The following is a 12,634-nucleotide window of genomic DNA, read 5'->3' as shown; positions in this document are numbered from 1 at the left end:
CACAGTGGCCAAGACCATAAAGTGGTTTAACAGGACAGGGTCCACTCAGAATATGCCTCGCCATGGCCGACCAAAGAAGTTGAGTGCACGTGCTCAGCATCATATCCAGAGGTTGTCTTTTGGAAATAGACGTAAGAGTGCTGCCAGCATTGCTGCAGAGGTTGAAGGGGGGGCAGCCTGTCAGTGCTCAGACCATATGCAGCACACTGCATCCAATTGGTCTGCATGGCTGTGGTCCCAGAAGGAAGACTCTTCTAAAGATGATGCACAAGAAAGCCCACAAACAGTTTAGACAAGCAGACTAAGCACATGGATTACTGGAACCATGTCCTGTGGTCTCATGAGACTAAGATCAACTTATTTGGTTCAGATGGTGTCAAGCGTGTGTGGCGGCAACCAGGTGAGGAGTACAAAGACAAGTGTGTCTTGCCTGCAGTCAAGCATGGTGGTGGGAGTGTCATGGTCTGGGGCTGCCGGCACTGGGGAGCTACAGTTCATTGAGGGAACCATGAATGGCAACATGTACTGTGACATACTAAAGCAAAGCATGATCCCCCTCCCTTCGGAGACTGGGCTGCAGGGCAGTATTAAAACATGATAATGACCCCAAACACACCTCCAAGATGATCACTGCTTTGCTAAAGAAGCTGAGGGTAAAGGTGATGGACTGGCCAAGCATGTCTCCAGACCTAAACCCTGAGCATCTGTGGGGCATCCTCAAACTGAAGGTGGAGGAGCGCAAGGTCTCTAACATCCACCAGCTCTGTGATGTCATCATGGAGGAGTGGAAGAGGACTCCAGTGGCAACCTGTGAAGCTCTGGGGAACTCCATGCCCAAGAAGGTTAAGGAAGTGCCGGAAAATAATGGTGACCACAAAAAATATTTACACTTTGGGCCCATTTTTGACATTTTCACTTAGGCGTGTACTCACTTTTGTTGCAGCAGTTTAGACATTAATGGCTATGTGTTGAGTTATTTTGAGGGGACAGCAAATTTACACTGTTATACAAGCTGCACGCTCACTACTTTACATTGTAGCAAAGTGTCATTCCTTCAGTGTTGTCACATGAAAAGATACAATAAAATATTTACAAAAATGTTAGGGGTGTACTCACTTTTGTGAGATACTGTATGTTAATTTTGTTTTGCTAGAAAATTACTTAGAACCCCCAAACATTATATATATATTTTTTTTATAGCAAAGGTACTAGAGAAAAAATTAGTGGGTTTTGCAATTTTTTCAGTCACAAGGTATTTGCGCAGTGGTTTTTGAAACAAAATTTTGGGGAAAAAATACACTTTTTAAAATTTTAATGCAAAAAACACAATACATAACCCAATTTTATGTAAAATACAAAAGATGATGTCACGCCGAGTAAATAGACACCAAACATATCATACAAAAATTGCGTATGCACACGCAGCGGCAACAAACGATGTACATTTTACTATCCGTAGGCGACATTTTAAAAGCCTTTACAGTTTACCACTTTAAATCTACATAAAGAGGAGGTCTAGTGCTAGAATTACTGCCCATTAACTGATGTTTGTGGCGATACCTCACATGTGTGGGACAATCACTCTTTGCATGCCTGCAGGACCAACGCACGCATTCGCCTTTGAGCGCTTGCACGGAGGGACGGGGGCACTTTAAATTTTTTTCTTTTTTCTTTAAATTATTTATTTATTTAATTTTGTTTATTATTACACTGTTGCTTCAAATGTTTTTCTTATTGCTGTCACAAGGAATGTAAACATCCTTGTAACAGCAATAGGCAGATGACAGGTACTCTTTATGGAGGGATCTTGGGTCAATAAGACCCACAATACCTCCTTTGCACTTGAAAGCATTCAAAACACCAAGATTGACATTTTGGAATACGTTTGATTTTCCAAAAATGGCACAGTTGACAGCCAGGTAAACCGGAAGTGAAGTCACATCATTGCTTCCGGGTTGCCATAGTGGAAACCCGATCAAAGCCAGCTTTGTATGGGTCTCTGGTGGACATGCCGGCTGGTAGCTTGGTTCTCCCGGTGGGACGGGAAAGCCAGAGAGAGCCACGGAAGGCAACAGGCATCATCCCGCTACAACCACTTGAAGTCAAAAGATGTACCACGTATGTGATTTGGTGGCAAGTGGTTAAAGTAGTTGCAAACCCAAACTGGCTTACCTATTTTTCACACTTTCCTTATCATCATGTTTTGCATCTTGGTGCTGCTGATCTCCTCCAGCCTTATTTACCCATTTTCTGTCTACATGCACATAATTGCTCTGGATCAGTTTACTGATGGCGACAATAGTCGATCATGCCCATGCAATGTGTGTCAGCATAGCCACTTGTTGACCTTTATGGCAAGATCACCAGGCTTTTTAAAGATTGAAAATAACTCTTAAGAATTAGGCCTCATGCATACAGGGCATTTTTACAGCTACTTTTAGAAGCGTTTGGCGTTTTTTTTTTTGCAGCTTAAAAATGCCTCTCTATGTTATTCTATGACCTCATTAACACACAGGCGTTTTGAAGCTGTAAATGGCATAGGCGTTTTCAAGCTGCAAAAAAACCCCAGGACCAGCGCAATCTGAGGACTGGCGTTACAGTTGTAAAAACATCTGACGCTGCTAAACGTGGCTTAATATCGCATACAGCATTAAGCCACGTCAAGTGTTTTTTTTTTTTTTACATGTCAAAATCAATGGTTCCCTATGAGAGCCCATTTATTTGAACTGAAGTTGCATCCAAGTTGGATCATGATGATCTGACTTGTGGTGCGACTTGTGCTCTGAGGATCTTAAAGGTAAACTCCACGCCAAAATGACAAAAAAAAAAAACGGCGTGGAGTTACATAGTTAGTCAGGTTGAAAAAAGACACAAGTCCATCTGGCTCAACCAATAAAAAACAAAAAACAGCAAAGAAAACCCAACCATACAATCCCATATACACAATCCTATACCCGCAGTTGATCCAGAGGAAGGCGAAAAAAACCCCAGCAAAGCATGATCCAATTTGCTACAGCAGGGGGAAAAAATTACTTCCTGATAACTTTACCTATAAATATTAGTACCCATTTATATTATGTACACCCAGGAAAGAATCCAGGCCTTTTTTAAAGCAATCTAGTGAGCTAGCCAGAACCACCTCTGGAGGGAGTCTATTTCACATTTTCACAGCTCTTACGGTGAAGAAACCTTTCTGTATTTGGAGACGAAATCTGTTTTCCTCTAGACGTAAAGAGTGCCCCCTTGTCCTCTGTGTTGACCTTAAAGTGAATAACTCAACACTAAGTTCTCTATATGCACCCCTTATGTATTTATACATGTTGATCATATCCCCCCTTAATCTCCTCTTCTTAAGAGAGAATAAATTCAGTCCCTCTAATCTTTCCTCATAGCTGAGCTCCTCCATGCCTCTTATCAGTTTGGTTGCCCTTCTCTGCACTTTCTCCATTTCCCTGATATCCTTTTTAAGAACTGGTGCCCAAAGCTGAACTGCATATTCCAGATGAGGTCTTACTAATGATTTGTACAGGGGCAAAATTATATATCTCTCTCTGGAGTCCATGCCTGTTAATACAAGAACGTTGCTTGCTTTGGAAACCGCAGCTTGGCATTGCATGCTATTATTAAGCTTAGGATCTACCAGAACACCCATATGCTTCTCCACTATTGATTTTCCCAGTTATACTCCCCCTAGTATGTATAATGCATGCATATTTTCAGCCCCCAAGAGCATAACTTTACATTTATCATCATTAAACCTAATTTGCCACATATTTGCCCAATGAAACGGTACATTGAGGTCGGATTGTAAGTTAGAGACATCCTGTAAGGAAGTTTTTCCACTGCAAAGCTTGGTGTCATCTGCAAAGACTGAAATGGTACCTTAGAATCATTAACCACTACTCTCTGAATTCTATCTTTTAGCCAATTTTCTATCCATTTACAAACTGATTTTTCCAAGCCTGTAGGATTTCCCTTACACATTAGTCATGTGTGGGGAACTGTGTCAAACGCTTTTGCAAAATCCAAGTATACTATGTCCACAGCCACCCCTCTGTCCAAGGTTTTCCTTACCTCATAAAAAGAAATCAGGTTTGTTTGACAAATTCTGTCTTTCATGAATACATGCTGTCTGTTACTTAAAATATTTTTTTCCAGCAAGAACTCATTTATGTGGTCTTTTATTAAACTCTCCAGTACCTAACCGACTATAGAAGATAAACTAACAGGTCTATAGTTACTTGGCAAAGACCTTGATCCCTTTTTAAATATAGGCACCACATTGGCCCTACGCCAATCCAGTGGTACTATTCCAGTTCTTAACAAGTCCCTAAAAACGAGAAACAAAGGCTTTGAAATAACAGCCGTCAATTCTTTTAGGATGCATGGGTGGATGCCATCTGGTCCAGGCGCTTTATCCACCCTTATTCTGTCTTAATATTTCTGTACCATATCACTTTTAAGCCATTGTGGGTCATTTGGGGTTGTGTCAATACCGTCCTCATTGTGGTCATGAGCTCATTTGCATACACAGAGCTGAAGAAAGTATTTATTAAATCTGCCTTTCTTTGTCCCCAGTCACCCACTTCAGATTATTTTGTAAAGGGCCTACATGCTCAGACCTAACCTTTCTACTATTAATATATTTGAAGAATTTTTTGGGTTTTGTCCTATCTTTGGCAATCTGTCGTTAATTTTGAATTTTTGCGTCCTTGAATTCCTTTTTTCATATTCTGTTATATTCTTTATAACAATTAAACAATGATAGTTTTCCTTCATTTTTATATTTTTTAAAAGCTCTTTTCTTATTAGTTATAGCTTTTTTTTTTAACTTTGGCCGTGAGCCACATAGGTTTTATTTTTATTGCCCATGGGAATATACAGTGGGTACGGAAAGTATTCAGACCCCCTTAAATTTTTCACTCTTTGTTATATTGCAGCCATTTGCTAAAATCATTTAAGTTCATTCTTCTTCCTCATGAATGTACACATAGCACCCCATACTGACAGAAAAACACAGAATTGTTGACATTGTTGCAGATTTATTAAAAAAGAAAAACTAAAATATCACATGGTCCTAAGTATTCAGACCCTTTGCTCAGTATTTAGTAGAAGCCCCCTTTTGATCTAATACAGCCAGGAGTCTTTTTGGGAAAGATGCAACAAGTCTTTCACACCTGGATTTGGGGATCCTCTGCCATTCCTCCTTGCAGATCCTCTCCAGTTCTGTCAGGTTGGATGGTAAACGTTGGTGGACAGCCATTTTTAGGTCTCTCCAGAGATGCTCAATTGGGTTTAAGTCAGGGCTCTGGCTGGGCCATTCAAGAACAGTCACGGAGTTGTTGTGAAGCCACTCCTTTGTTATTTTAGCTGTGTGCTTAGGGTCATTGTCTTGTTGGAAGGTAAACCTTCGGCCCAGTCTGAGGTCCAGAGCACTCTGGAGAAGGTTTTTGTCCAGGATATCCCTGTACTTGGCCGCATTCATCTTTTCCTCGATTGCAACCAGTCGTCCTGTCCCTGCAGCTGAAAAACACCCCCACAGCATGATGCTGCCACCACAATGCTTCACTGTTGGGACTGTATTGGACAGGTGATGAGCAGTGCCTGGTTTTCTCCATACATACCGCTTAGAATTAAGGCCAAAAAGTTCTATTTTGGTCTCATCAGACCAGAGAATCTTATTTCTCACCATCTTGGAGTCCTTCAGGTGTTTTTTAGCAAACTCCTGCGGGCTTTCATGTGTCTTACACTGAGGAGAGGCTTCCGTCGGGCCACTCTGCCATAAAGCCCCGACTGGTGGAGGGCTGCAGTGATGGTTGACTTTCTGCAACTTTCTCCCATCTCCTGACTGCATCTCTGGAGCTCAGCCACAGTGATCTTTGGGTTCTTCTTTACCTCTCTCACCAAGGCTCTTCTCCCCCGATAGCTCAGTTTGGCCGGAGGGCCAGCTCTAGGAAGGGTTCTGGTCATCCCAAACGTCTTCCATTTGAGGATTATGGAGGCCACTGTGCTCTTAGGAACCTTAAGTGCAGCAGAAATCTTTTTGTAACCTTGGCCAGATCTGTGCCATGCCACAATTCTGTCTCTGAGCTCTTCAGGCAGTTCCTTTGACCTCATGATTCTCATTTGCTCTGACATGCATTGTGATCTGGAAGGTCTTATATAGACAGGTGTGTGGCTTTCCTAATCAAGTCCAATCAGTATAATCAAACACAGCTGGACTCAAATGAAGGTGTAGAACCATCTCAAGGATGATCAGAAGAAGTGGAAAGCACCTGAGTTAAATATATGAGTGTCACAGCAAAGGGTCTGAATACTTAGGACCATGTGATATTTCAGTTTTTCTTTTTTAATAAATCTGCAACAATGTCAACAATTCTGTGTTTTTCTGTCAGTATGGGGTGCTATGTGTACATTCATGAGGAAGAAGAATGAACTTAAATGATTTTAGCAAATGGCTGCAATATAACAAAGAGTGAAAAATTTAAGGGGGTCTGAATACTTTCCGTACCCACTGTACCTTGCAGTGAGTTTGCATAGAGTCTTTTTGAAAACTTCCCATTTTTATTCTGTGCTCATCAATGCCAATATTCCCTCCCAGTCTAAATCCTGGAGAGCAGCCCTCATCCTTGAAAAATTTGCTCTCTTAACCACTTGCCGACCAGTCACGTTGACTGTACTGCGGCAAAGCGGCTCGTTATCGTCTGGCAACGTAGACCTACGTCACCAGACATTCCCCTCTCTCGGCGGCGCGCGTGCGCCGCCGGAGGCTCGCTCCGGCTGTATTCCGTTACAGCGGGAGACGGGCCAGGGGAGGAGCGGCGGTGATCACCGCCGCTCTTCCCCGATCGTCGGGGATCTAGTGTGGAAATTCGCCCGCTTGTGTAAACAAAGCGGGCGGATCTCCTAAGTGACAGGCAGGGTCAGATTGCAGGGTTCAGCATAGCTGAACCTGCGATCTGTCCCTGTGTCACTCAGTCACCTCCCCCCACACACGTCAGTAAGCACCAGGCAAACATTAACCCCTCCCTCTCCAATAAAAATTAACCCCTTCCCTACCAGTGTCATTTTTACAGTAACAGTGCATATGTATAGCACTGATTACTGTAGTAATGTCACTGGCACCCCCAAAAGTGTCAAAAATGTCAGTCAAGGGTCCGATCTGTCCGCCGCAATGTCGCAGTCCCGCAAAAAAAAAAAACGCAGATCGCCGCCATTACTAAATGACAGAAATCTTTCCCGTAGTTAGTAAACGCAATAACTTTTGCGCAAACCAATCAAAATACGCTTATTGCGATTTTTTTTACCAAAAATATGTAGCAGCAAACATATTTTGATTTTTACATTTTTTGGGGGGGGGGGGGGATTTCATATAAAAAAATTTGATAAATATTGTTATTTTTTCAAAATTCTCGCATTTTTTTGTTTATAGCGCGAAAAGTAAAAATCGCACAGGTGATCAAATACCACCAAAAGAAAGCTCTATTTGTGGGGAAAAAAATGACATAAACTTAATTTGGGTACAGCATTGCACGACCGCGCAATTGTCCGTTAAAGTAACGCAGTGCCGAATGGCAAAATATGGCCTGGTCAGGAATGGAGTAAAACCTTTCCGGTCATAAAGCGGTTAAAAAAATGCTCATTGAGAATTTTTTTGTCAAAGACATGTAGCTAAATACATTTTGGCCTAAATATATGACAAAAAATGAATATATTGGATATTTTCTAACTGTCAAAGTAGAAAAATATTGTTATTTTTTCAAAATTGTCGCATTTTTTAATTAATATCGCAAAAAATGAAAATCGCACAGGTGATCAAATACCACCAAAAGAAAGCTCTATTTGTGGGAAAAAAGGACTTAAATTTTGTTTGGTTATGGCGTTGCATGACCGCGCAATTGTCAGTTAAAGTTGCACAGTGCCGAATCGCAAAAAGTGGCCTGGACATAAGACAGCAAAATTCTCCGTTGGTAAAGTGGTTAAAGTTAAGTGTTTTTGTATTTCCTGTATGATATTTTGCTTATAGCTAACATTAAATGAAATTATATTATGGTCACTGCTTCCCAGATGTACGTATAGATGTACATTATTAATAAGCTCTGCATGGTTTGAGATTACCAGGTCCAAAAGAGCATCATTTCTAGTGGGGGCCTCAATAAATTGTATCATAAAACTGTCTTGTAATAGGTTTAAAAATCGTGTCCTTTAACTGTTCCAGCAGTGCCATTACTCCAGTCAATGTCTGGGTAGTTAAAATCCCCCATTATTAACACTGTTCCAGCCCTTGCAGCCCTTTCTATCTGTGCCAGGAGTGGAGTCTCCACCTCCTCAATAATACTGGGAGGTCTATAACAAACTCCAATGATAATCTTTGTATTACGCACATCCATGTACATTTCACACACAGATGTGTGTGTTCAGATCCTAAAAAGCTTCCATATATAAAACACATAAGATACACTTATCAATCCCTTTCATAGTAAACTCTTCCAACTGGCCATTTGCATCCAAGTGATGCCTCTTATTTACTAATATAGCATACTCTTAGGCTGGCCATACATTTTGCAATTTTCTTACTTTCAGTGTTGATAGGGGAATCCCTCCCACTGTGCTACTGTATTCTGACAACGGGAGTTTTCTCCACAGTCAGAATAGAAGGATTTCTGCTGCTGGAGGCAATAACCATATAAGAAAAAAACATGTTGTACTAAAGATGAGCAATAGATCAACTACAGTACAACCAGCCTGTCCATAAATGGATAAACATTTGGCCAGTCTATGGCTAGCTTTAAGGGAATGGATATTTAATGCCGACATGGAGAAAACAGACACACCTGGAGATGAAATGAGCTACTGACCAAAATCCAGTGAAGCATGTCCACAATGAGACAATACACAAAATCTAGAAGGGTGGAGAGCACCAGTAACCAGGTGTGTTCCCAAATAAAACACACGGAAAAAAAAAAATATAAGGGGGTGCCTTCAATGATTCCTAATCTGCACTATGCAGTGGAAATGGAGATGTGTGTTCAGGTCCTAAATAGCTTTCATATATACAACACATGAGATACTAAAGAGGTGTAACCACTTAATAATCCATTCATAGCAATTGCATAGGTTGACATTCTGCAAGGGGTAGAGTATTGACTGTCTAGGGAGGGATAATTTTGATGCAGTTGACCAGCTGGAATATTTATTGCAATATATGCAAATATTTACTCGGTTCGCGGGTGGTGCCATTTCTTAAAAGGGAAATCGGCAGTGAAGTCTTGCGGCTTAACAGCCGGTTCCCTATTGCGCATGCGTGAAGCGTGCTGCACTTTGTAAAATGGCCTGGCAGCAGGAGATGGAGGAGGGGGGCCAAACTTCTGAGTGACTTTGCCACTGCAAAGTCACCCAGAAATGGGAGCGGGTACCCCCATGAAAGGTGCCAAATGTGGCAGCAGAGGGGGGGGGGGGGAAGCAAACAAGTAGAGCTTCCTCTTTGGGTGGGGCTCTGCTTTAATAATGCCTTCCCCTCTTTAATATCTCATGCATTTTATATATGGAAGCTATTTTTAGGATCTGAACACACATTTACATTTCCGCTAAATAGTGCAGGTTAGTAATCAAAAAGGGTAGGGAGTTCTGAAGTAATTGTATTCTTCGATTTAAAATATGCTGACTGTGCTGTAACTCCCTTGAATTTTATTTATTTGGGTGTTTTGTTTGGGAACACGCCTGCTTGCACACATAGATGGTTGCTGGTGCTGTCCACCCTCTTAGGCTTTGTGTGTGTGTGTGTATATACAGTGCCTTGCGAAAGTATTCGGCCCCCTTGAACTTTGCGAACTTTTGCCACATTTCAGGCTTCAAACATAAAGATATAAAACTGTAATTTTTTGTGAAGAATCAACAAGTGGGACACAATCATGAAGTGGAACGAAATTTATTGTATATTTCAAACTTTGTTAACAAATAAAAAACTGAAAAATTGGGCGTGCAAAATTATTTAGCCCCTTTACTTTCAGTGCAGCAAACTCTCTCCAGAAGTTCAGTGAGGATCTCTGAATGATCCACTGTTGACCTAAATGACTAATGATGATAAATAGAATCCACCTGTGTGTAATCAAGTCTCCGTATAAATGCACCTGCACTGTGATAGTCTCAGAGGTCCCTTTAAAGCGCAGAGAGCATCATGAAGAACAAGGAACACACCAGGCAGGTCCGAGATACTGTTGTGGAGAAGTTTAAAGCCAGATTCACAGATCTACAGCTGAGGTGGGAGACTCTGTCCATAGGACAACAATCAGTCGTATACTGCACAAATCTGGCCTTTATGGAAGAGTGGCAAGAAGAAAGCCATTTCTTAAAGATATCCATAAAAAGTGTCGTTTAAAGTTTGCCACAAGCCAACTGGGAGACACACCAAACATGTGGAAGAAGGTGCTCTGGTCAGATGAAATCAAAATCAAACTTTTTGGCAACAATGCAAAACGTTATGTTTGGTGTAAAAGCACCACAGCTCATCACCCTGAACACACCATCCCCACTGTCAAACATGGTGGTGGCAGCATCATGGTTTGGGCCTGCTTTTCTTCAGCAGGGACAGGGAAGATGGTTAAAATTGATGGGAAGATGGATGGAGCCAAATACAGGACCATTCTGGAAGAAAACCTGATGGAGTCTGCAAAAGACCTGAGACTGGGACGGAGATTTGTCTTCCAACAAGACAATGATCCAAAACATAAAGCAAAATCTACAATGGAATGGTTCACAAATAAACATATCCAGGTGTTAGAATGGCCAAGTCAAAGTCCAGACCTGAATCCATTCGAGAATCTGTGGAAAGAACTGAAAACTGCGGTTCACAAACGCTCTCCATCCAACCTCACTGAGCTTGAGCGGTTTTGCAATGAGGAATGGGCAAAAATCTCAGTCTCTCGATGTGCAAAACTGATAGAGACATACCCCAAGCTACTAACAGCTGTAATCGCAGCAAAAGGTGGCGCAACAAAGTATTAACTTAAGGGGGCTAAATCATTTTGCACGCCCAATTTTTCCATTTTTTATTTGTTAAAAAAGTTTGAAATATTCAATAAATTTCGTTCCACTTCATGATTGTGTCCCACTTGTTGATTCTTCACAAAAAATTACAGTTTTATACTTTATGTTTGAAGCCTGAAATGTGGCAAAAGGTCGCAAACTTCAAGGAGGCCGAATACTTTCGAAAGGCACTGTATATATATATATATATATATATATACAGTATATATATATTTATTACCAAAAGTATTGTGATGCCTGTCTTTACACACACATGAACTTTAATGACATCCCAGTCTTAGTCTGTAGGGTTTAATATTGAGTTGGCCCACCCTTTGCACCTATAACAGCTTCAACTCTTCGGGGGAAGGCTGTACACAAGATTTAGGAGTATGTCAATTGAAATATTTTACTATTCTTCAAGAAGTGCATTCGTGAGGTCAGGCACTGATGTTTGAGAGAAGGCCTGGCTCACAGTCTCTGCTCTAATTCACCCCAAAGGTGTTCTATAAGGGTTGAGGTCAGGCCAGTCAAGTTCCTCCACCCCAAACTCACTCACCCATGTCTTTATGGACCTTGCTGTGGGATTGTTTTCAGGGGTTGGGCTTGGCCCCTTAGCTCCAGTGAAGGGAACTCTTAAGGCATCAGCATACCAAAACATTTTGGACAATTTAATGCTCCCAACTTTGTGAAACAGTTTGGAGATGGCCCCTTCCTGTTCCTACATGACTGCACACCAGTGCACAAAGCAAGGTCCATAAATACATGGATATATAACCAGTTGTGCTCATAAATATGTAATACACTCACAACTAGGTTCCAAATGGAGCTATATTACAACCATCAATGATAAATTGTTTAAAGGTTTGGGCCCGTTTGCTGAACTGTCACCTTGGTTCTTTCATAGCAATATTTATTGTGTATGTATACCCAATCAATAAAATCCCATATAAGTTTTAACATAATAAAATGCTTGTTTTTTCTTTTTTTAATCTGCAAGTTGAATAAAAAAAATACCTGTGATTCTGCAATGAAGGTCCTTGTCCAGGCACTTCCTGCTATAGAGTGCCAATCCTGTCTCCCAATTGTGCATCTGCATTGTCACCCTGTCATATTCTCCCAATGTGGACTACAAATAGCCATGCACATTACACAGGCACAGTTACACTGTTGTCACCATCAGGAAACACATCCTGAGAAATGCCACGCAGTCATCACTAAAATGCATACAGTATATCTAGACAGGATGGGGCTGCAAAAAAGTCTGCAGAAGTCAGAAATGCTGATATACAACAAAAAATGACAACAAGGAGAAAACATAGAAATTGTTTAGGGTTTACTTTATTCAGTGCACATAGGGCACTGTAGCTCTCTTGTTGATAATTGTTTCTAGTAATTGTTAGATTTGAGTAAAACCTTTAAATAAAAAAAAAAAAAAAAAAAACAAACAAAACAATGCAGCGATGAATATGCTGAAAATGTTTAAAGTGATATTAAAGCTGATTTATTGTTTTTTAATAACAAACATGTTATACTTACCTGCTCTGTGCAGTAGTTTTGCACAGAGCAGCTCTGATCCTCTTCTTTTCGGGTCCTGCACCGCTCCTGG

Source organism: Pelophylax lessonae (genome assembly GCF_965119305.1).
Source record: "Pelophylax lessonae genome assembly, chromosome: 1".
NCBI classification, from domain to species: Eukaryota; Metazoa; Chordata; class Amphibia; order Anura; family Ranidae; genus Pelophylax; species Pelophylax lessonae.
The sequence above is the reverse complement of the archived record's forward strand: the minus strand, read 5'-3'. Positions refer to the sequence as shown.